This window comes from Bombus terrestris, chromosome 16 (genome assembly GCF_910591885.1).
Source record: "Bombus terrestris chromosome 16, iyBomTerr1.2, whole genome shotgun sequence".
NCBI classification, from domain to species: Eukaryota; Metazoa; Arthropoda; class Insecta; order Hymenoptera; family Apidae; genus Bombus; species Bombus terrestris.
In genome coordinates, this window is record NC_063284.1 from 4,483,586 (window position 1) to 4,510,633 (window position 27,048).

General features: G+C 42.2%; 1 protein-coding gene across 4 annotated transcripts in view; it reads right to left on the minus strand.

Moving 5' to 3' along the window:
* The window catches only part of LOC100651185 (alpha-mannosidase 2), a 167,767-nt gene that overhangs the window by 98,120 nt on the left and 42,599 nt on the right, over positions 1 to 27,048 (minus strand). For 2 of the 4 annotated variants that reach the window (XM_012319571.3, XM_012319572.3), the window contains exon 2: positions 9,924 to 9,976. The gene's annotated coding sequence lies outside the window, so the exon portion shown is untranslated. The other 2 variants (XM_048413455.1, XM_048413454.1) reach the window with 2 other exon arrangements.

Here is a 27,048-nt window from a genome sequence, read left to right on the forward strand (position 1 = left end):
CGTCGCCTAATCCGCACCGATAATATCTTGGTTCAGTCTAAGCAAAGTTGCTAGAACTTGCTGCTAGATGAATAGGAATCGAACGGGGATCTGAACGAATCTCTGGCTGCAACTTGCAAGCAGAAGTATTGGCTTGGCAACTAAGTGATTGCGGATTTTATCATTAGATGGTATTAACAAAATCCGCGATCACTTAGTTGCCAAGCCAATAACTTGATCCAAATACAACGCGAGTTAAACCGCGGTTTTAATCGAAGTAATTCGAATTTAACAAAACTTAAGGAAAATTAGTTGCAGCTTAACTGGAGCTTCGCGTGGGTTATCAAACAAAAGCAAATGCGCTGCCTACCGACATGGAGCGTAACTCGATTTTGAATTTCAATTTGCAATTTTTGCCTTCGTGCGAAATAAATTTTCACCAGCCAGAGAACTTCGTTGACTCGCGTCAATTTTAGCGATGTTCGCGAAAACGTTGCTCGTTAGATCCACCTGAGAATTTAGTCGTATTTCGTCTGTTGCTTTAAGAAAAAAATCAACTCTTTTGCCCGAGACGACTCTTCCACGCAAGTGCTGCAAATAGTAAACGACAAAATGTACCAAAAAATGGTTGAAACAGGTACCGTGGCTGTGGTAGGTTTACAAATCCGTGCGACAAATCACTTTCTTACGAAAATTACATTTAAAAATGATTTCCTTTCGAACACTTTTCGCACAGATTTATAGATCGTAAAAGAAATAGGGCACAAGTTTTAGTTCAACGATTTTTTGATATCTCTGGTCGTTTACTTTTTATAGATTTATGAGCGCTTACATAGAACAAGCTGGTTCGGATAGAAACAAGTTGCGCCAAGATCGGCGAGTATCGGTCACCGCGGTGTCTTCGTAAGATTCGTCGCTTTCATCGACGAAGTATTAGGTTGTCCGAAAAGTTTCTTTCGTTTTATAAGGAAATGACAGACGCACAATATTTTTTTCTTTTATATTAGTTTATTAATTACGCACGAACATAATAATAGAAATAGAACGAAATGGATCATAATTAATTCGATAAAATAATATAAAACAGAAATTGCTCTTTGTCTTACGAAACGAAAGAAACTTTTCGGACAACCTAATACAATTTTTCACGTTCGCGGGAAAAATAACACGCACAGGGAAACGACAGCGAGTTACTTGATGCGGACCGTGCGTGGACTCTACTTTGCGAAATGTGCCTGGAACGCAAGAAGATGAATGCGCCGAGAGAATCGTAAAAGGGAAGGTTGGTGAGATTTTCAGACGAGACTCGGACGATAATGCAATCGTAAACCGGCCGAAGAGACGAAGGAAAGAATGGCAACCGGTTGAAGAGACGGCAGAGCGTCGATTACTCGTCGTCAGCGCGACGACTCCAGCGTCCGCTAGGATACGCATCGTGAAAAGCTCGTTCTGGATATCCAGATGCCGCGTTTCTCGTTCCAGAGACAGAGGAACACTCGACAGTCCGCCGTTCTACCAACGTTTCCCCATGGCTTTTTCAACCGATTCGCTCGATTCTCGTGCAACAGTCAGATTCAGAAGGTAAAAGGAAGAAGCGTAGCCTGTGCAAAAGTCTGTGTCCGTTTGCTCGGGGGAATAGAAATCGTAATTCGCTGAAACAGTTCGCTGTAATTCGCGATAGACGAGAATTGAAAAGAAAATTGAAAAAGTAGGAAATGAGCGTGTAACTTGTAAGTCACTGTCTCGCGGCGATTTCCAGATCCGATCACACCGACAGGTAAGAGACGAGGATGGAAAACTGCGTCGAGTCCGCAGCAACGGAAAAGAATCGCCGCTGTAGCGAAACTTACGATGGGAAAGGTACTGGAGGGTGGGAAAAATATGGAGAAATCGATGGAAGAAGAAGAGGAGAGCGTAGATGTAGCAGGTTGCATGCAAGTGTACCTTGAAGAAGGACGAGATGCAGCCACAGATCGGAAGAACGAGACTGGAAGATGGGCTTGACACTACAGGCACACGGGCGACGAACGAGACGCAGCTCGCGAGCGAAACTGCACTCGGGTCGAAAGGCCATCGGCCAGACAACCTACCTACGAATCTGGCCAACTAACACCGAGCTACGACACCGACGTGCACAGCCAGACTGCGTTTAGTTTGTGCGTAATCGCGTCTTCTCGCCCCGTCTGTGCCGCTTGTAGCTGGCAAGCGTTCGGCTCAGCGACGCGACTACGCACACCGACAGCACGCTTAATCGAACGCTTCTTCCGACCGATGAAATATACACTCCGCATCAAATATACACTGCGTGCCGCGGAGACCCTGCCGACGCCATGCCACTGCACCAACCATCGAGGGGAGAGAGTTTATTAGCGAATCGTTGGAAATGAGAATAACTGTTGGAGTAATAGGTTTCTCGATCGTTCGGGTACACTGAAATCCCAGTCTAATTCGTCTAATTCTAAGCTGAATCTGCGACCAGCTTCTTTGAAGCTTTGGCTTCTGGTCAATAAATTTTGGGAAACCGAATGGTTAGGGGAACAGAGATTTTTCTCGGTGGCTGGCTTGAAATTTCAGTCGCGATCTATGATGGATCGATGTGAATAAGATGATCACTGCTGAAAGATAAATATCGAGGAAATACGAGTTTTGATAATACGAATGATAGTTGGATGGGTAGAATCGTGTGCCTAATTCGAGGCAGAACTTGGCATCTGGTTTAATAAGCTCTGGGAAAGGGAATGGTTAGGGGAATACAGTTTCTTGGATGGCGTGAAATTTGAGCCGCACTCTAAGATGATTCAGTGTGGATAAGACGATAGCTTGAAATTTGAGCCGCACTCTAAGATGATTCAATGTTGACAAGGCGATGGCTTGAAATTTGAGCCGCACTTTAAGACGATACAATGTGGATAAGGCGATGGCTTGAAATTTGAGCCGCACTTTAAGACGATACGGTGTGGATAAGGCGATGGCTTGAAATTTGAACCGTACTCTAAGATGATTCAATGTTGACAAGGCGATGGCTTGAAATTTGAGCCGCACTTTAAGACGATACGATGTGGATAAGGCGATGGCTTGAAATTTGAGCCGCACTTTAAGACGAATCAATGTGGATAAGGCGATGGCTTGAAATTTTAGCCGTACTTTAAGACGATACAATGTGGATAAGGCGATGGCTTGAAATTTGAGCCGCGCTCTAAGACGAATCAATGTGGATAAGGCGATGACTGTTGAATTTTATAAAAGGAAATAAATATCAAGAAAATACGAGTTTTGATAATACGAATAATAGTTGACGGAATAAAACGTGTGCCTAATTCAAAGCAGAACTTGGCATCTGGTTTAATAAGCTTAGGGAAAGGGAATGGTTAAGGGAATAAAGTTGAGCCACGTTTTAAGACGAATCAATGGACAAGATTCCGATTGGTGAATTTTGAGAAAGAACATTGCTATTGTAGAGACTGGTGTTTTGATCCTCGAATGGATTGAAATCTGTTCGTTCTAAACTGGATCTGTAAGCCAGTTTGGAACCTGGTCAGTAAATTTTAAGAACAAGCAAGGGATAAGGATAGAGATTTGATATTTTGGTGGATTTACATAATTCTAAGGTAGAATTCTAGATCTAGTCAGAATATTTAATCCCAATGTTTATTTATAATTTAGACTCGTTCTAAGGTATAATTTAAATCTCAGTAATAACATTCCATCACAGTGTTTAATTCTGGGTCTGAACGATGGTTCTTAGCAGTGGCAATTTTCGCTTAGAAACGATTTGAGTTGTATCTCAAGATTCAATCTACAATACAATAACTGAACCTAATTCTACAGATACCTAATTCTAGATCTAATCTACAACCATGCCATATAATCAACTCTAATGATTGATTGAGTTTCGGATTAGCTTCGGTTCTACAATTTAACCCTGGTTCTAGTAAACGATAATCTGTTCTGGGTTATAGACTATACGATGTTCGACACATAGTCATCGTTGATATCTAGTCTCCATCAATTCCGAAATATAATGGGTGAATTTGGTGCGAAATTTGGTCCTGGTGTCTAATGCTGACCCTAATGCCATACTCTGCCTAGCATCTAATTTTTGCCAGATTCAATTAGGTTGAATTGCAGTAATCCTGGTCTAAACGTGAAACTTCAATCATCTCTAGGGTATAATTTCAATTCTGCTCACTAATTGTAAATTAACTATCTGATCATTGATTCTGCCTCTCGTCGTGATATTTGATTTAGGTACGTGATTTCAATATCTAACCTGAAATTCGACAAAATGATATTCGTACGAGTATACTCGTCACGAATAAACGACAATATTCTGCGTTAAGGCGAGTCCTGCGAGTAATCGAATGAGAAAATAAAACAATCATTTCCATACAACTCAATTTTATATTATAACAGTCACATGTATTCTACATTGCTCGACGAGTATACTCGTCGTCGCTTGTTTCTCGCGACGCGTTTCAGGTATACACTTTTCGTGTGTTTTCAGAGATCGCAACAGCTAACCGGTTTACAGACGATCGTTATTTGAAAAGGCGAAATGAAAATAGGGATGCTGTTTGGTGTTCGAGTAGAACCGACTCGACCTAATTCCACGAGGGAATAAATAGCCGTGTTTCGTAGACTCGATTAGGTGCTACCCCAACGGAAATAGCGTTGCCGGTGACAAAAATAACGCAGGCAGTCGACGCCTAGTCGCGTCGCGACGCTCGTTTACGCACGTTGCATGAATGACTGACTGACTGGCCAGGTGATCATCTCGCTGACGACCAGACGCTTGCGTAACTTGGACGCTTCGTTTCGTGTCAACGATCCTTCTCTGCCAGTATTTCATACAATTAAATGCTAGCTTCTACCTTCTACCGAATTTCTAAGCAACAACGATTAACTATCTCCACGGTTCGCTGCAAATTAACCAACTTAATTATTAATTTATATAGTTAATATAATTTATATTAATTTACTTATAAAGTAATTATCCTATTTCGAACTTCGTCGCGAGCTACGCGAATTTAGCGTTTCGAGAAAAACACCGATCTCGATCAAAGATCTTGCTACTCTTTTTATTTCAAGCAAGCAATTTCTCTTACTTCTCTTAAAAAGAAAAAAAGCAAAAAGGATTAGCGAATATTATTAACCAGTCGGCAGCGGATGAGCAGCCGATTTTCTAGGACAAATTATCGCGCTCGCGTATCGGAAATGCGCTATGATTCGGTTGCCTGTAGTTCTCGAGGTTTCTTCGCGGTGTATCAACAGAGCAGGTTCGCGTCATGGTAAACGACGGACCAGTCGCTTGTCAACGACACGTTATATACGTGTTTTGCTTTAACGACCGAAATAACGTGAGCAAACCCTCACGTTTACGTCTCCGCCGTGTAAATTAACGTCCCACGAGCCGACAGCGTGAATGACTGACCAGCTGGTCGACTTTTCGCCGTTTGCGTGTAATATACAGGGTGTTCTGTAACAGGTGGTATACTGTGGTCGACGAAGTGAGATTTCGCGACGAAATATCGGTGGAAAATGCGGATACGAGCCTCTCTGCGTGCCTTGACCAAACTGTTATGACGATATTCGTATCATCGGTATGCGCGCTCGGTTTTCACTGTACAGCGAATGTCGGTAACTCGGCAACCTCGAGGGACGCGGCAAGATCTTCGATCGTTACAGGTGTCTCGATTTATCGGAATATTCGAGCGAAAGGAAAAGGAACGTAGGAAAATTCGACGTACGGAAAAGCTTCGTAAGATCAGGTGCGATCAAGTTCATCTTTTCGGGAAGCGTTGGTACTTTAACCATGTTAAAATGTAGCTAAAATGTACCTGAAAGGTCTGGAATGTACCTAACCCGTGTACCTAAAATGTGTCGCAAATAGTAACCGAAGACGAGTATACTCGTCGTAACACAAAATACTGTAATTTCTTGTAACGAAACGACAGTTTTATTTCTTCACCTTATTACTGCAATTTGTAACTACATTAAATTGTAACTACTTTTTACGCACGACGAGTATACTCGTCGTAACACAAAATACTGTAATTTCTTCGTGACGAGTATACTCGTGGAAAACAGTTAACTGCTCAAGCTTCCTCTCAGACCCCGTTTTATTCGACGTACATAAACGCACACGGCGGACGATGGCAGTCATGCGTTCGACCGAGGAAAAACGATCAGCTTCCGCGGATATGCGACGTGTAGTCGCCGTGGTCGTCTTGCGTTTATTCAGATATGTGTTATTTTGTGTGCCACACTACATTAGCCGCGTACTAATGTTACACATATATGAGTATGAGTGTGTTGGAGTATGTGCGCGCGCAGCGTCTCGAAAAACAGAAAAATGCAATTGTTCCGTACGCATTGTGATAAAAAGGATGATGAGACACGTGCAACGTGTATCTACGAACATCTTGTACATCCCATATTAAATAAGTATGAAACCATTTTAATATCATTTCTACGTGTAATGTCAATGTTCCTATACATTTATTTCCACGAGAAAATCCTAACAGTCGGACTATCGAATATCGTACGATTGCTTTCTCGCATCTTCTGACACACAGCGTAGCTACAGGCGCGCTTCGATGAACTTCGACCCATAGCGAAGTCTGGTTATTCTAAATTCCAGTTAAAACAGAGGCGCAAAGAACGCGCGTGGACAGGCGATGGCAAATAATTCCAATTAAATTCGAAATAATTCGAAGATAAATTTTATTTCGACTTGCAGACGCTTCCATAGCCAGGGCGCAAGGAAATAGAGAAAATTGTAGTCTTATTGAGATATTCCAGTTATACAGAGGTTCGAGTTATACAGGTTCTGAGTTATCGAGGTTCGACTGTATGTACGCGATCGTACAGTCCGATGATCGGCTTCAGACAGGACAGGATTTTCCACTTCGCATGATTCAAGGCTAGGTCTCAAGGGTGCCTCGAGTATCGCGTCTCGCATTTATTACTGTCGTCTCAGCAGCATGCACACAGCATCGAAACAATGAAACGATATTTTAGTATCTTCAATACGAGAACGAAATTTCAATCGATGTAGCGGTAGCTCTATAGGTTCGAAAAAAAAAAAGAAGAAGAGATGTTTTTCGAGATACAGTTCTTCAAAGTATCCATCACCTTCTCGAACATCTTCCCGCGTCACCTTCTTCGTATTTAAAACACTTCAAGATGGAATCGTTGCACAGGTTGAGTCTCCTAACACGACGACTTAAATTAAGTCGGAAATTGTTCGTTGTACGAAACGATGTCTCGAAGAAAAGTTGCACGGTATCTAAGTGGACACACAGTGCTGTAATCTGCTTGTTATCATCTTACCTTTTTAACGAGACATTACACTCACTTTCAGTCTCATTGTATAATACTTTTCTACGCAAAATTTCAGCTTTTGTTAACGTTTCAGAAAAAATATTAGACTTTCGTTTAAAGAACCAAAAGTGATCCTAATATCTCGCTAAAAGAAGTAAGATAATAGAAACAGATTTGAGCGCTGTATTGAATAATTCACGAGTTACTTTAACAGTAGAACTACCGATAGTTAGTACGAAGCTATTTCTACCAAAACCAGTGAAAAAGACTGGTTTATGAAATCCCATGTTATATAGTACATTTTTGCTATTATTAATCCATCTGGGATCCCTGAACGAGGGTTGACACATTTATAAAATCGTAGAACCAGTCGTTTTCACTGCTGTGGTGTTTCTAGCGTTAGCATCCGGCGATCCAGCGATCGATCCGGAATTTTCCTGATAACTGATATCGTCATATCGAATGATACACGGTAGAAATTTGTAAAACGTGTGGCAAGTTGTAGAAAACGAGGAAACTGGTTAATTGGGGTTCGATAAACAGATAGCAGCACCCTTTTACACTTCGACAAGTACCAGTCATTTTAACTGCTATTGGTATAAGTAGCCTGGATACAAAATTATTCTCAGTTTGAATACATAAAAAGCAAAATAAAATTCATTATATTATTCTTTTAATTATCATTGCGAAGATCATTACATCATCGCGGAAGAAAATATAATACGAAGTAGGAATTTTAAAATAAAATTGTAAAACCAGTCAATTTCACTAGTGTGGTAGTTCCAGTGTTAAGTTCCAGTAGAAGAGTCACGCTCTATATCGGTGTGTAAGTTGATGAAATTTCAACGTGTGCGAAACCATATCGTTAGCGCTGCAGCACGAAACTAGGAATCTACTAAAATGAGAGAAAAATAGAGGAGACTGAGTATTGCCGGAGCAACTCTCTCGTAGGTCCTTTAGCGACCTTTCGACGAAATTCTCCGCTGCTGATGGAGAAGCATCGATAGAGGGCCGGTATCAATCGCGAGCAAATAATTGCACGGTGACCGGGCAGTTGGGTCCACGTCGAAAACACGACTGCGAGACGCAGTAATTGCTCGTTTACGTTGCTTCAAAATTTAATTACGCCAGCGTGGCACGCGAAATCCTGCAAGCAAGTTAAATTAACTCCCCGCTGCTGGCTCAGGCACTGACAAATTCGCCAAGCAACTTCCCGGCCGAACACGCGCAGCCAACGCTCTTTTCTCGATAATTGATCCGCACGTGCGAAACATTTGACATAAAATTTTCCCAAATTCCTGTTTCGTCCAACGGTATCGATAATACTCTGACTAAATTACCGTGAAGAAGTATTGTTTAACGTGAAAGCTGAACAGGAAGGCTCGTTGCTGGGACACGAACAGCAGCAACGTGAAACGAATTTCGAAGATTAATTTTTCTACGAGAAATTTGAAAATATTTCCACGCGTTGGCGCAAGTGATTCCATTTTGACACGGCCTTGAACCGCCAGCATCGAGATAGGAACGTCGCGAAACAGCAACGAATGAGTCGAGTCAAAAGTTTATCGGCCAGATGGTTTGTCGGATCGTCGGTGGACGATAAATTCTGCTACTTGCAAGTGCCTCGTATCGTATTAAACAACTGCGCAATTATGGAACGAGTGCAAGACGAACGCAGGTGGTAGCCAGAATCGATAGAACGCCATTAGTGAGATTTGGGTCAAGGGCGGGCAGAATGGAAAAAGTTGTAGCAAGTTAGGGAAGTTTCAGGTGCCAACCGTTGGTGGATCGCGACGTGTAATTGAATCATTCGGGAAGCACATTGATCGACTGCATAAATTGAGAAGAGGCACAGAGAAGCCACGACGTTACGACAGTTTATACCTTTTTCTTCCATTTCTTTTCAATTTCTCTCGGTGTTCTTCACCGGTTATGTCATCTTTCGTACAAGCAAATCGTTCGTTTCTTCAAACACGAACGTTAATCGCGTGCATTGAAACGATGAAAACGCGTGGTTAATTAGCCCCGTTTACGAAAGGCTGAATTATCGCGTACAGAGGAATAGCTGGCTGAATAAATTCATCTTTCAGACAAATTCGTTGCACGTATGCGAGATACGGAGGACACGCGATGATACAGTGGAAGCGAGCCATCCAGCAGCGATAATGTTGCGGTTGAAAGGTGCCGCAAGCTCGAGCCAGGCCACGGAAACGGTGGAAGCGGTGGAAACCGGGGCGAGGATGAAGACAAACAATGTACAAGACAGTTAGACCGCAATTTATTCGCGTAATTTAGCGGCGATCCATCGTGAACGCCGTTCCATGGGTGGGCGCGAAGAAACAAAAGGTCTGAGAAGCGACGACAGTGCCTTGGTAGCGTAAAGAGGATAAAGAGAAAGCAGTTTGCGCGATATATCTCGTCAAGGCAGTAAGTTGATCGAAGCTGCGCGATTATCATAAAACACGGGACCACGTGTTTACGGAGTAAAAGAGAAGAAATCGGAGAAGATTTCAATTTTCCAGAAAAATTTACACGTCGTTCAATTGCTTTACTAGCTTACTTGTTATAGTTTCAGCTGATAGATAATATCGATAAAATAAAATAAATAATTGTGCACTTACTTTCAGATCGGAGACGCGTACAGTTTCGCGTGTAGAGCCAAGATCCAAGAAACCTGAAACGATAGTAGCAATAAGTTAGATTGGCAGAATAACTTTCGTAAATTAGTTTTAATGATTTAATGTAGTACTTTGGTCTTAGCGTTTTAATTTAACTGATTTAACCAGTTGCTTGTTTTGGACGAGTATACTCGTCATGAAGCAATGGCGATATTTCGTGCTACGACGAGCCCCGTCTGTTAGGGATTTTCGGTGGCCGTACATTTCTGACTCGGACAGCATCTCTTCCTTCTTTGGAAAATTCCGAATGACTGTAAATCTGATAACTCAGAGGTTAGGGAAAAACCCCAGGGAAAACCCCTGGCCGGGAAGACACGATGGACTGACGAGATTCAACGGTTGGTGGGGAGTATCAGCAACATACTAAGACAGTCATCAACAGAGCTTCGTACTGTGTGGGTGAAAGACTGCTGTCTCAGCAAGATCTTACAATCGTCGTGTTCAGAACATCAACTTTGCTTGTATATAGCAAGTGGAAATAATGTGGCAAATTACACTAACAGTCGATATATTAAACCTCCTCCATCTTGAGTGTTATGAATTTATTTAAGGTCCGCGTATCGAACGATCGGTTGGACCTGACCGGTTAGTTGATAATTCGCAACACCGTCGGTAATAAAATTAAAGAACAAAACAGTCGTTTCATTACAACTTCATTCTCTATCGTAACAGCCGTGCATATTCTGTGTTCGACGAGTATACTCGCGACACGTTCTAGGTACGCGCTTTTCAAAGAGATCGCACCAGCTAACTGATCAAAAGGGATGTTCAGATAACGATAATAAAAGCGAGTGCTTTTTACGAATTATTTCTTTTTCTTTGGAAGACTAAGCAATTAGCTTCACCCGTCATCAACGGTCGCAAAATGGAAGACGCTAATTAGCGCCTGACGTCGTCAACGCGTCAAAACTGCAACGTAGGCAAAGAAGTCCTATCTGAGCTGATATAGAACTTTAATCGTCCAGCCCAATACTAATATCGCAACGAATTGCACTTTAATAACAGCCCACCTAGCGATACTAATACTGGAACGTCCAACGACCTAACCAATAGCTCAGACGCAAGACTGTAGGCTGAGACCTGACACCTCAACCGGGATTGAGCGCGGACCTAAAGCTTCGCGGGGATCTGACGCTGCATCCCGCGCAGCAGACGCGATATAACGTTAAAACTGTAACGTACAATCCATTGCAACGTCATAATCAATCGTAGGCTACAACTGGGAGCCAGGATCCTATTCTAAAATTAACACCGCGTCCTAATCGATGACTAGCCAGAAACGTCAAAGCCAACGCTCCTGACAGTCTAACGGCAAATTGGCCTCATCTCAACAGGACGATCGTATCGACGAATTTGCGATGAAAAAACCACCAGAATCAAAAGCAAGGAAGGAAAAATTCCTTCTCGCAAGGATGATCACAGGGCAGACGATGAAGCAGCGTCGGGACGAGCAATATAATACGTGAACGGAACAGGATTTCCGGGCACGTGCGGTGATTTAGAATAAACGCAATAAAGCAACCCCCTTTCTGCCAGCAAGGGACGAGAGAGGACAAATTCATGCGAGACATACGTATTATAATATCACGCATAAAGTTTCTTTACCCCGTTGCAACTTTATGACTTCATAGGAGCCACGGGGCTGGAATACCGGCGACACTATAGCGGGACACGCGATAAAGGAAACAGGATTGCCCGATCGATAACCAATATCCATGGAAACTGGATCCACCTCGTGACCGGGCTGCTCGTCTCGCTCCTTTTACCAGCCACACATCCTTTCGCGATCGTTGCGATTCGTGCCACGGCGTATGCTATTATTACGCGTGTACAGGTTCGAGTTGGCTGAGATTTACCCCTGCGGGATCTCCAGCGAACTCGATCGATCGCCAGGCAAGATCTTGCAAACCGCTCTAATTGGTATCTCGTGATTTTACGTTCCGTTGGATCGCGATAAGAGAAAAATTCGATCGTGATTTATGATGATGCCTGGAGGGACTTTTGCACGTTGAACGTGCAGCGCGTTTGTGGTTAAAGTTGACAGGAACCTGCTATTGTCATTTACAGTTGTAAAATGGTCAACAGTCCGATGGTAGATAAATACATGTAAATATATTGTATTACTAATAACGATAAAAGTTTTTAAGAAAACGATTTTGTTGCACTATGGAACCTAAAGAGACTCTTGAACGTGTTCAGGTTGACTGATGGAGGAACGAGTGGATCAATTTGTAATAGAAAATATATTGAAATAAGTATAGGTATAAGTATAACCTGTATACATGTTAGCCTTGGACTGGGTCTTTGATTAAGGGATTTGAATATACAGATTCCGCAAAGTTTCATTATTAGAAATACTATCTGACTGTTAACTATTATATGTATTATTATACCAAGTATTAGATACATTCTTTCCTTTCTTATGTATTGCTGAGGTTGACTGATAGAGAAACGCGTGGATGAATTTGTAATAGAAAAATATATTTAAATAAGTATAGCGTATAGTGTATGCTGATCCAGATCCTCACTCTTACAGTGTTACGATACAATAGAAGAAGCTATGATAGTGAGCAGGTTTATATATTTGTAGCAAAGGACATTACCAAAAAGTTAACCTTGCAGCTCTAGCTGAAGGCTACAAGAAACAGCAATAGAAATCTACTTATAGTTCTTTTCTTTCCAGACCCCGTAACCCAAAACATAATTTATATTCAAAGGCACGATAATATGGATCTCTGCTTATTTAGAATATTTTTTTGTTTCACTAAATTCCATTCTCTTCGTAACAGCTTAAATCCACTATTGCCATTTATAGCCATAAATATGTAGTCTACAGCCAGACTGAACTTGCTCAGAGGAAAGATGAAAATTTGCCAGGTTTGGGATGGCAGATTCGAAAGAGTTAGCGTGTCTTGAAAATTGAAAATCCGAGGGATACGAGCAGTGCCATGAGTTGGACCTTATCCGGGTAATTATCAGTAGAGGTTTAATTCCAGAGAATGTACAGTACCCTTCTTCTTCGTTAAATGCCAGCAAGATAAAGCTTATCCGACACATTCGTTTGTTTTACTACGTGAACTGAGAAGAGCTGACGCTCGAACAGTCTCAGAGGCAAGGAAAGTACTTTACGCGACGCTATCTAATGTTATTGTTCGGAATGTGAAACTGTGCGGAGAAGGAGCTTCTAGCAGAAAGTTCTTCGCAAATCTTATCCGTTCGATTTCGCATAGTCGCACGAGAAACGAAAGAAACTACCAAATGCACGATACGTCGAATCATCGTTCAAAGATGAAAGGAAAATGCTCGATAGAATTATTGGCATTTTCCTAAACGCTGACTATATGACTACACGGAACAAGGATTTCAATGCTGGCGAGATTTCGTGGAAATCGTGATTGAAGAAGGCAACTACAACCGACCATGTTCTACTTGGAAATTCAGCCATAGATCGTGACAAGACGAGAGACTACGATGGTAGTTTCTGGCAGAACTGCCAAAGCTCGTTACGTCCTGTAACCCGTTGGATCATGCGATGTCTATGGTAGAACTCGGCCGTGATTCCCATTATCCTACTTCAAGAGCTATACAACTTCCACCTGAGAGGTAGATGCTGTCCTATTAGGTTTCCCGCTTGATGGATAGTCAGTTTCACTTTAGCTTTGCCAAACTTATCAAAGCTACTAAGCAACGAATATCGTCGATATTTTTCCATTTCTTTCTCTCTTTTAAAATTAACGTTATTTCCCTCGTTCCGTGGTTCGCAAAACGATGCACAAAATATCGCATTAACTTCCTGAAAATTAATGAAAAATGAGGCGAATGAATAGATGGTGGTGTTGTTAAATTCCAAAGAAACTCGCTGCCAAGAAAATCGTAGGCCATAAAATCCATAGCGTGAAGATCGTAATATCGGTAGATGAAACTGCACGGTAGAAAAACGCCAAGTAAATTGACTTTATTAAATTAAACGTGCGTTATATTCAATACAGTTTGTATCGGGACTTTTTGCTGTCTCGCGTCAAATGAAATTACGGCCGCGAAAGAATTAAAGCGACGGAGATAACGTGAAATGGAAAAGAAAAGGAAGATGGAATTTCGCGATAATGAAAGGAAGTATTGGAAAAAGAATGAGTAAAGGGAGGAGAGAAATTGAAAGAGCAGCAATAATTATAATTGGGTGCAAATAATCGGTCGGCGAACAATCGATATGTCGGACGCGGTCTTCGCTTCCTTTTGCCCTTTATCCGGTTTCCTTGCTGCTTCTCTCAGCCTGTGAATTCACCTCGTGGCTAGTGCAGAAAATTTCCGACCGCCAGCTCGATAACATCGGGTCCCGCGGGAACCAACTTCCTCTTAAGGATAATGTAATGCGTTTGCTTTTTAACGAAAGCTAAAACGAGCATAGAATCCTTACACATCGAGCATCCACCGAATTATCGCACATTCGCTCGCCGCTTTCTCTGCCAACGATAATATTTGCTCTGTCTTAAGCGGTTCTTGATACTATCGTCTAAATAACACGGCCTATCGGTTAATTTTTTACTCCTGATGGGGCTACAGTTTACGAGTTGGAGCAGCGAGAGGCAAGAAAAGACGATGCTCGCCCTTTGTTTAACCTAATTTTTATTGTTACAATCTGCGTTATCGTCACCGAGACATAATTTAACGATAGAAAAACCAAGGTGGTCTAACGAATTACTGACATGTGTGTAATTTTGTGCGCCACACTGGATCAATGTCCAGCTGGAAAAATTGTAAAGTGCAAATTAAATAAAGAAAAAAACACTAGATTAGAATAGTAATGGCACACATATATGAGTATGAGTGTGTGGGAGTATGTACGTGCACAGCTCCCATGGTAATCTGGTAAAGAAGATGGCGAGACAAAGAGAGTGCTGAGACGCGTGCAAATATGTATCCACGAATATCTTGTCAATCACATATTAAATAAATCTGAAATTATTTTCATATCAATTCTAAACGTGACTTTAGTGTTTCTTTACTTTTATTTCGGCAATTAAGATCCACGATTCTCAACACGAACATTAATTAGTACTTTACAATTTGTCCAACTGGACATTTGGTAAATTTCTCTAACTTAATTGCAAAATAACACGTGCAGTTTCGCTATTTTATTTCTTATTCACGTGCGATGATCAGTCGACCGTAGGTTAATTATACCTGCTACGTTTACCTTAATTACGTCAGCTGATTACCTAGGCTTAATTCAGCGGAAACGTAAACGTTCGTGCGTATGGTAAGACGACGATGGCTAATATTCGCTGGCTCGTTTGACCTCGGTTTAATAATTCCTAACGCTATTACTAAGTCAAACAAGTTGACTACCAGCTAGTCAATTTCTATGCATAATTTATAGCTGAAGTAAAGCCAATAGGTTAAGCGTCCTATGCGAGTACAAGAGTTAATATTCGCTACTTTTTGTTTAACCCAACTTGGCTAGTTGCAAACTCGTTAATTAATTTCCCCTTAGAGTGGAAAGTGAAGCTCGACGATGATGTAAAAGACGAGGAGATCAGCGAGGCAGACTGCGAAAGAGCCGAGCCATCTGCGAAACACCAAGTCCACCGCGGAATAATCGACAATCGTCTAATTGTCCTAACCGACCGAGCAACCTTCATCGAGCAAGTTAAACGAATGGAGGCAAAGCGCAGCCGAGGATTTCGTCGACGAGGATTTCGTGCGAAACTTGCTTTCGAGAGGAGGGACTGGTCTCCCCAAAGGCCAACATCCCAGCGAAATCTAATTTCTACATGTCAATGGGATTAGCCCTGTGACTAATGGCATTAACGAAGTCACGATGCCGTTCATTAGCGTGACGAGGCGTCGAAGGAAGCAGTTTCCGGAAGCTGGGACGCCGGCAGCTGCAATGGAAACAGCAGGACAATGGAGTTTCGCGATTCCACGGCCAACCAGCTTCCAAAGGGACTGTTTAAGTCTCGTCATTAAGCTCGTAAGCCCCGTCGTCGTCTCTCGTGCCGCGATACACAGACCACCAGCTGCGAAAGCGCATCCCAGTCACGCTCCGAACAAAATTCCACCGACGATCCAACCAACATCCTTTTGCTTCCCAAGATCGGCTTTGTCGCTGTTTTAGCTGCTTCGTGCCTGGCTCGTCACGGCAAAATTCAAACTCTCGTCTAATAGTGTTACGTTAACCACATAGATAGGTGAGAAATTAGGCGCTCGTAGATGGACATCAGATACAGACACTGCAAGATAGAGAACCTAATCCAGACGCGGCAAAATCCAGATCCTCGCTCTTACAATACAACAATGTGTGTTACAATACAATAGAAGATTGATTGGCAGCAGGTTCATGTATTTATAGCAAAGGACATTACCAAAAAGCTAACATTGTAGCTCTAGCTGAAGGCTACAAGAAACAGCAACAGAAATCTACTTACAGCTCCTTTGTTCCCAGATCTTATAACCCAAAACATAATTTATATTCAAAGGTACAATGATATGGACCTCTGCGTATTTAGAATATCTTTTCGTTTCACTAAATTCTATTGTCTGTATAACAGCGGTCTGCAGGTCACGGATATACAAAAGTAAAGATGCAGAGTCATTCTTGAAGTTGGCAACTAAGTGGTTGCGGATTTTGTCATTAGGTGATGATCCAATGCCAAGCCAATAATTTGTTATCCAGATTCCGCTTTAATTCTGTTGGATTCGAATACTTCTGTACGTCAGATTTCTAAAAGTTTATGTGAAGTCTATGGAGTAGCGGAGATCGGACAAACTGAATCGGGTTTAACTTCACGAAGTAACGTGGTCGTAATAATATTCGTAAGAAGATGATGAGCGAGGCTGGGTAGAATCACGGGCAGATTCCAGGTCAAGGATATTCATTTTCTCGGAAACAAGGTTGATTGGACGAGCCTACAAACTCGGTGTACAAGATCTCACCACGGTCAATATTCCATCACGGAGCGCCGGCAATTTAGAGGTCTCGTGCAAACGAACTGGCAAATAAAAGCGGCGCCCGGCAGCTTCCGCGCCGTTGTAAATATTTAAATAGGTCCGCGCGCACGCACAAGACCGCGAAGAGAAAAGGCCATGTACGACGATAGACCGTGCATTCGTTGCTGGCACGCGTACGCTTCCCAGTGTTCGCTTCGCAATGTTAAAAGATGCAACGAGAACGTTTGCCTCGTATTCCTTGGATATCTGCTTCCATCTCCACTTACCCTTCTCTTTATCATCCGACTATGGAAATTCCTTCCGTTCCAGAGGATCCTTTTATCTAGGAATATCTACGAGGAATATCTAGGAAAATAGGGTTGCTCGGAATATCAGCCAGAGATATCGACAGGAAAATTCGAAGAAACGATGGATAACAAAGTTATTCAGGGTTCCGCTATTTACGAACAGCCTCGCCAGAATTTTTATCTTCTTGCTAATTCAGCTTGGCGATACGTCTTCTGTACGAGATGCTCGACTAGCCTATTTATCGCGATACTTTCTATCAATGGAGTAGAGCCAACTTGGGCAGACCGTGTGATCAAAGTCTGGGAAGGATGAAGATGATCCCCAGGTAAGCCATAGGAAATAGAAAAATCGGACATATTTGTAAGTATCTAATGAAAATGTGTACGAATCGACGAGAAGCAAGCTAAAGATTAATTGGCTAATGCGTGGCAATGGCACAGAATGGCATTCCTAATATTCGATAATTGACCGGACCTGCCACACGATGGATAGAACCGTTAGATATATCACGCTAACATTAATCTACCTTAATTGAATCTATTCAATCAACTACATAAGTTATAATACATAAGTAACAATATACATATGGAAAAGTATAGAGGCAGTCGTTGCCTGAGAGTGGCTGATTCAAGAAAAATGTGTCGAGAGATTATTATTTAAAAAAATAACTTTTTATTTTATAACATCTGGTGACTGTAAATCTCGGCCCCTGTTCATTCCTCGCAGCTTGATCACGCGGTTCACCTCCGGTTGTCTTAACTCAACACCTTACGGTGGTACCCTGTTGTAGGTTCCATTAGTCCAGTAGTACTGCAGTGGTGCAAAAGTCCCTAGAGTGGCACCGAGCAAATCATTGGAAGGAAGAACTTGCAACGGAGATTCGTGGACGCAGCGAGGTGTGGGAGTGTGATTTACAGCGACAGGGCGCGAAAATGAAAGAAAAATCGTCGCAGATAACGCCTTATTTACGACAGCCGCGTGGCTACCTAAAGGAAGACGCTCACGCCACACTATCGCGCGGACCCAATGCCGTGACTGCCGGCTGTAAATCGGTACACACGCCCTCTCCCGGGGTAACAAACGTCGCAGCAACCCCTGGCATGGGCCGTGTCGCAGGGTCCGTGGATACGAACAACCTGTACCACCAGCGTACAACCGAACGCTACCCTCGTCAGCACCAACGCCCTCCTTCCTTTCGCGTTCCCCTTTGTGCACCGTTTCAGCTGAACGTTTGCACTCTCTGTCAGGTGCAAGGATGACGGCTGATCGAAAAAGGGTGGATTCAACGAGGGGTGCATGGACGATTAGGCTACTCGAGGGCTAACGACGGACGGTCGCACGCTGTTTCGCCTTCTTTGTGGAATTTTAGTAACCGGTTAATATACAGATAGCTGGGAATTTTATCAGATTCAGACACGTGGTTCTGCGATCGAGGCAAGCATCGAGCACGAAGCTCGGAAGGGCGGACTTTTTAACTCAACAATTGTTCAAGATAATACGTTATATATATATTGAGATATGTGTAAGTTTGTGTGCTACACTAGATTAATGTTCAACTGGCCAAATTGTAAAGTACAAAATAAAAAAAAGAAAACACTAGATTAGCTGCGCGGTAGTGGCACACATATATGAGTATGAATGTGTGGGAGTATATGCGTGCACAGCGTCTCGTAATGTGGTAAAGAAGGTGAGACAAAGAGTATCCACGAATATCTTGTCAATCACATATTAGATAAATCTGAAACTATTTTGATATCAATTCTAAGTGTACTTTAAGTGTTCCTATACATTTATTTCGCCGATTAGGATCCACAATTCTTAACAATATATATACCAAAGAGAAATGCAACGATCGCTTCGACAGTGAAATGACAATAGTGGAAACGAGAATAAAACTTCCGAGGACCGTGGTTCTCGAAGATGACGAAGATTCTGACGAGATAAGAAACTAAAATAGCGGTCGTAACGTCTATCTCTTTCTTCCTTGACGACGATCAAGTATTGGGTTGGCAACTAACGTGGCAATACCACGTAATGACAAAATCCGCAATCACTTAGTTGGCAACCGAATAAAACAGCGACACAGAGAACGACGCGCGAGATCATTTACCCTGACTGCGGTAGATTAGTATCGTGCAAGAAAAAAGAACTGTGTCAACGGTGTTCAGACGATTGAGAAGGAAAGTCTGCGCGATGAAGAAAGAAGCGATCGCGAAGTGTAGCGGAAAGAGGGAGAAACGGTGACCCAGCGAGCAGCAGTCGGTTATTTTTCTTCGTTCTACGTGCAGCGTATTACGGCGTTACGCTCCACTGTAATTTCCGCGCCGCTTTTATTTACGACCTAGTCGCCAACGAAGACCCGTTCCGCACGCAGCGAATCGCCGTGGCCGATAAAGACGTTGCCCTCGCTCGTGCGTCCAGCTACTGCTTATTTACATATCATTATGTTTCCTATGCGACTGTTGTTCAAAACTCTCGTGACTCGCCTACGTTCGTTGCGAGTTATTTTCAGATTTTATGGCAGCGTGGCGAGTGAAATTCGTGCGGTTGACGAGAGATTGGAAGCAAAGGGAATATTTATGCCGGGCCAGCGATAAAGAGAGTGGCGACCGAGCACACTTCGCATGAACGTCGTTGCTACCATTTGGCAGTCGGCCGGTGACGAAGACTCCGAGTAAATTCGTGCTTCGATATTCCTTTCGCCACTTACGAAGAAATAAACTGTCGAGAAGACCACGCAACGGCGAATCCTGCTGCACGTTGTGTGCACGTTTCATGGATTTTGGGGATGCACATTAAAATTGTATGGACAAATAAACAAGTCTGCAGATTTTTTTATTATTTAATTTGTACTTTGCAATTTATCCAGCTGGACATTTGGTAAATTTTCCTAACTTAATTGCTAAATAACATGTGGATGGTTACCCCCAGCGAAATGCCATCTTCGAGTGAGCGTGCAGATAGCACTGTGTCACAGAGCCAAAAATTAGCAATAGAAAAATCAAGAGGGTCTAACGAACATCCCGTAGACCATCGAAACAACAACATAGAGAGTGTTCCAGTATGAGAAAACGGTAACAGCATGGCCATCTCTGAATTGGACCCCGGTGACACCCCCTCCATAGGAGCCAAACCCATAGTACATAAAACTTGCTAAAATCAGGAAATAATGGTAACACATCCAAACCAGCTGGCTGCTGAAACGAGCAAAACTCTCATAGAAAGAAGACTAAAGAGAAAACACCTCATTGACCTCACTAAAGAAATAAAATAGTCAAACTGGAAGATGGTATCCCTCTGGGGTTAGCCATCCACGTGTTATTTAGCAATTAAGTTAGAGAAATTTACCAAATGTCCAGCTGGACAAATTAAATAATAAAAAAGAAAAGAAAAAAGATAATTACAGGACTAAAAAGAAAACACCCCACTGACCTCATGAAAGAAATAAAATAATGAAACTGGAAGATGGTATCCCTCTGGGGTTAGCCATCCACGTGTTATTTAGCAATTGAGTTAGAAAAATTTACCAAATGTCCAGCTGGACAAATTGCAAAGTATAAATTAAATAATAAAAAAAGAAGCATTCTCTGTTCTAATACCCTAAACCTTCACTCTGTTGAATTCGTACAATAAATTTTATTTTATTTTATTTTTCGCACCGCTATATTTAAAGTTCAATTCTTTACCTTATTTGTGAAACATTCGAACTGCGACGCGAGGAGACCACCGATCAACTTCTTGTGTCTCCTACGTGACAATTGCACGTTATATTCTAATTATTACTATATTTATAATTTCAATATTTATTATATTTATAATTATATTATATTCTAATTATATATGTAATATTTTGCATATGTGTGTGTTCTTTTCAACAGCGCGATACAAAAGACAATAGGAAGAACGGCGAGGGTATGGTAAAAGAGGGTTGGAAACGAGAGTCAGAGACCGGAAAGACAGAATTCGAGGTGGAAATGAAAGTAGCGGTAAGAAGCAATGCTCGCGAAGATCGCATGATGAATGGAAAATTTAAGCGACAGGGAGCAACTTGGTTGTTGGATTTTTCCAGCTGCCATACACCGTGGCGCATCGTACTCGTCGCGAGATTGCCACTGAAAGAGCCGCTGGTGTGGTCGAAACTCAAGCGGAGCAACGGACACGGATAAATGAAGACTAAGAGAGTCGATAAATCGGTAAACAAACTCGCGGCGATCGACTAGCAAACTCCTGAGCGGAAAATCCTGGTTGCCAAGTTTAAATTAAAAAACAGATGCACCGCGAAAGCAACTTTCCCTGCGATATTGGCTATCCCTTTACGGGGGAAAAAACAAACGAGCAAAGTTTGCCAAACTTCGTTTAACAATTAAACTATTATCAGCGATAAAGCGAGCCAGTTTAAAGTCCGAAACACGCCGCCTCCTCTCGTATTATTATTATTCGAAGCTGTTCCAATACTTGGAACGTTGCAACTCGATTGGATTTTGCCTGGCGAGAAACGTCCATCTACTATCTGCAGCCTCTCAACCCTTTGGGCGCTATGAACGCATATATACGTTCTCGCATAACCATTCGATTTAGGCTAAAAGTGTCGTGATAAAAAAGACGTAAGGATATTATCCACCTGATATTCTGATGATTTCGTTGAAATAAAAAGAATTAATTATCAAACTGGCAAACCAAAGCGAAAACCAAAGTGCGTAGCAGACTACAATGCCTTTCGTGAAAAATAAGCAGCCCACGGTGAGCTCGTTCGTAAAGAGTGGGCCATCCATGGCGCACGCCTAACGTTGGACAAGGGTTAAACAGCGTGCCGGCCGATATTTTCAATTCGACTTTTTCCATTTCCCAAGTAACATCCTGGCGCGCAAATTCGCACGGCCAATCGATAGCGAACGGTGGACGCGGCGCGGCCGATGACGTACAATTCGCACGTGCAAACAGCAACGATTGGCCGAGTTTCGACTAGCAAATCGCGGTTAATTCGGCCGGTAGCCCACGTTACACTCGCAGAATTATTACTCCAACGAATGAAAATTATCGGAGCGACGCGGTCGAGCATCCGCCTCTCCGCGCAAAACGCGATCGAATCGTTAACAACCGTTTGTTTTCTAGTCAGCTGCGGCAATTTCGCGACGATTCAACGCGACGTCGACGCCGGCACGCGACTCCACGTTGCGATTCGATTTTCCATTCTGCCAACTTACTTAGTCGCGCAACCGACGACAATCGACGTATTATTACGTTGGCACGCGGCGCGCACCGATAATCGCGTTCTAATCGATGAAACATCGGCCCTGATTTTCCACGGTTCGATTCGATTCGATTGCCGTTATCGCGCTGCTGTTCGCGTTTATTCATTCTGCTCTGTACGACGAACAGCGGCCATTAATTGTTTATAAATAAAAAATAATACTCGTCGGTGAGTTACAAGCGATCGGTAAAGACAGTCAGATCCGAACCTGTTTTATTGTAAAACCACCTATTTTAATTATGTCGAGAAGAAAAATGAATTATCCTTGTGAGGAAAATATGTATAGCAACGGTGAGAATTTTAACTTTCGCGTCTATAAGGATGTAGCTGTTGATTTGGAAAGCAGTTATAGTGACAGCAGTGATATGAATTGATGCGGTAAAAGAACAGTTTTCTACTGTGAGACCTGTGAACAGCCTCCCAATAAATGTTTGAAAAAATTAGAATTAATGTTGTTCACATTATTCGATTATAATTAACATAAATATTGTAGTCAAAATTATATTAGTTCTGAGATGAATAAAGATCGTTTTGAATGATTTTAATATTATTGGCAACTAAGTGATTGCGGATTTTGTCATTAGATGGTAATAGTAAATGCCGCAATCACTTAGTTGCCAAGCCAATACTTTTGAAATACTGCCCTGTTTGATAAAACATAGAAAATGAAAGTTGACATAATCAATGATCGTTCCAAGCATGTTCCTCTGGATTATGCGCGTTATACGAGAAAAATTCTCGTACAGTACGATTTCCTATAACGCGAATTCGTCTAGCGCGTAACGTACGAACCGCGTTATACGCCAGTCTATTGTATTAACATAAACATGCAGATAATTAGCAATCAATTAAAGTTAGCCAAACGTAGATCGAATCGAACATTGATCGCTGATAGTGGCAAGGATACGTAAAGATCGATGACTTGCCAATCAAATTCTCCTCATGATCAATCAAGGTGACATAATGGTCGATGAAGTTAGTCTAATGACCGATAAAGGTCTCCTAATGGTCGATAAAGAGTAAGCAAGATATAACAGCGAAACAAGATTATTTTCAAAGGTTGTGTAAAGCTGATAAGATAGGCGTCGATTAAACATCGTTCAAAGGTTAAATGAGGCGATCTTAAGGATCAGATTAATAGCATTTCGAAAGTCCATTAAGACCACTCACTGATAACGACGATTATCGCTAATCGCGATTAACCAATTAGCTGTTACGCCCTCTTGGGTAAGCGTATGCCTAAAATGTGCGGCATAAAGTAAGCGATGACGAGTATATTCGTCAAACACAGATTCCATATTATAACAACCACAGGCAAAGTTGTGACGAAACGACTGTTTCATTTTTCAATGTTATGCGATTTAAGCGGCAAAAATTGTAGCTACTCATACCGCACGACGAGTATACTCGTCGTAACGCGGAACATCGGTGCTTGTTCGTGACGAGTACACTCGTGGAAAACATCCGACTGATTAAACGAGAGATTATTCAAACAACGTCTTCCGGAGATCGTTCGTAACCGAGTGCAGGCAGGTAGAAACGACCTTTTAGAAGATTACGAACGATAAGACGATGAGTTGAAAGGTGTATCAGCTGAAGAAATGGCGGCGCGATGGGAAAGATCAACGGCAAGAAAGTTGCGCGTAAAACGAACGAGCTCGAATTGCCAGAGACACCGGAATACCTGGCAAGCGTGCACTAGGTCTAATTATCTGCAAGGTGATAAGTTCAGCAGCACTGGCGCTAATTAACGTATCAGAAGTTGCCGTAACGAAGCGTGGCAACTCCTTAATTCGATTTCAATTCCGATATAACGGATCCAACGCGATATCCTGTCTCTCGATATCGTTCTCCCTCCCCCGCCCCCCGGAAACTCTCGTAAATAATCGATCGCTGTCCGCCGCTGGAATCACTTGCCAACCCCCTTAATCTTCATCTCTACACCGGTTTAAACTCCTAACTCGATAAGGAACTCGCAGCTCCGACGAACAAGGCCCCCAAGAACGCCCATCCTACCTCCTCCCTCCCTCTTTCCCTTCCTCGTCTTTCAACGATACCATTCTAACAGAGAAATACACTTTTCTACGTGCTGTCCCTCTGCACTGCACACAAAGCGTGTTGCGATAACGCGCAACACGTATCTGCTACAATCGAGCGAACAGAATAGCTCTCCAAAAACATTCGTTGGCATGCAAACCAGGTTTGAGTTCTCAGGTCTCGCAGTACTCACTGAGGAGTATTATTTTTTATTTGCAAACAATTACCGGTAACGAGCCAAAAATACATTTGGAGTAGCGCACAGCACATCGGTGGTGCTTGAAAGACACATTTGGAACGCTAACCCTTTCGCTTCGAGTGCCGCTTATAGGCGGTACTCGCGAGATGACCTGTGGGTACGAGTGCCGCTTATAGACGGCATCCAGGAGATGACCCGTCGGTACAAGAGCCGCATATAGACGGCGACCACGCGACGACTCCTGAATCCGGCACCCCATATATCCGGCATCCAAATGATGAATATGTGGCGGCACTCGACAGCAAACTTTTCAACGGTCTCTGTCCCGTGGCTTGCTGCACAGAGATCCTATCCTCGACCGGACCACGGCAGAGCTGTGGTTACCGCAGTTGGTTAGGAACGTTCAAACCCGGTTCGAATCCCGGCACTCACAGTCTGGTTGTTTACACAATTCCTAACTGAGAAGAAGGCAACCCGGATGAAGATAAAAATTGTATGCACCAGCAGCACCTGTCACGACTTATCTACACCTCACATATACAATTTTCATCGACATTTCAACATTTTCTGTTGATTTTATTGACATATTGGATTAATCACTTCTGAAAGTTGCTCATTGTTGAAACAACGTCAAAACGTTTCACGCAATATATTTCAAACATCCAAACGATCGTATACTGGCTCATGCTAAAAAATCTATTAAATCCATTGACAGTGAAACGACATTTCGCATACGATTCTTACAAGAATTATTGTTATTTAAGACTTAGGAAAACGTATATACAGCAACCACGCACATTGTGCGTATTTCTGGCGCGCGTTTCCGTTAAGTGACGGACTGAAGAAGCGAAAGGGTTAAGGGTTAAGTTGGACTCATGCACCATCCTACTTTGCAAGTCGCTAAGCATCAACGACTGTCGTGAAAAACTAAATGGAAAACGTAGAACACAGTCCAAACACAAAATTGGTTAATACTTGGGAAAGATGGTTCCGCTTTACATTTCGATTTGATATACGTTCGTTGAATGATACAGGTAGCATTTTGTTCCACGATCTATCTCCATGTTTCAGGCAACTTGAATATTCCAGCCTTCCGCAACCTCTCAGGTTTTTCGGCCAGAAACTTTTCAATACGATGTTTCGCGAGAACCAGATTCCTCGAGAATCGGAACGAAGTTTCCGAGCGACCAAATAGTTCAGAGAAAGAATACACGATACAAGTCGAAATATAGAAATATTTGAAATTATTGAGATTTGTGTAACTTTGTGTGCTACGCTAAATTAGCCGCGTATAGTGACACACATATATGAGTATGAGTATGTGGAAGTATGATATGTGTGTGCACAGCTCCAATGGTAATCTGGTAAGGAAGATAGCGAGACAAAGACAGCACTGAGATGCGGGCAAATGTGTATCCACGAATATCTTGTCAATCACACATTAAATAAATCTAAAACTATTTTCATATCAATTCTAAGTGTACTCTAAGTGTCCCTATACATTTATTTCGCCGATTAAGATCCACAATTCTCAAGGTAAATAATTTCTTAACAGGTGTATTCTCCGCTATTACCAACTTTGGTATTTCCCTAATCTGTTTGTAATTAACACATTGTTGACCGGTCAGGGGTTAGCTCGTGTTTTCACGGCCAAACGAGTAAACTCGTGATGCGCTTCCTTTTCGCATCAGCGTCATTTTCTCAGTGCGCTGTTGGAGATGATACAGTGCAATTGTTGGTCAGCATAGCTCAAGCTGTGTCTCCCGCTTACAGGACCCGTCAGGTTGCGTCCTTTGTTGTAAACAGAATTTCAACGATGACGGAACGTACCAATGAATTATATACAGATTTTTTATCTGATTATCCGAGTAATTGTGAATGAAATTGCGGTGACTTGGAAAATGATATTGTATCAGAAGATAGTGAATCCGATATCAGATAAATATCATTAAAACCTACGTGCATATTGTAATACAATAAACACGTGAAAGGGGTAGATCGTGCAGATCAATATTTAACGAATAGCGGTATTTTATTTCTTATTAATTTTAACAAAAAATTAGCATTTTTTCTGACAAACTGCACCTTGTTCAATGCATATTCAAAGTTGAATAATAAATAAAATTTATTCAAGTTTATTTATATTGTTTCACTTCCACACGCAATTACGAAATAATAGGCGGTGACATGAGATAAATTCTCAGTAAAATTGCCGGTCAACAATGTGTTAAATCGTGCGACAGATGCTGTGCAGTAACGTAATCCACTCTACAGCGGCCGTAGTGATTCTCGTTAATCAGATTTCTCGGTATTCGTAGAGGCCTGAGAAGGAACGCAACGCGCTG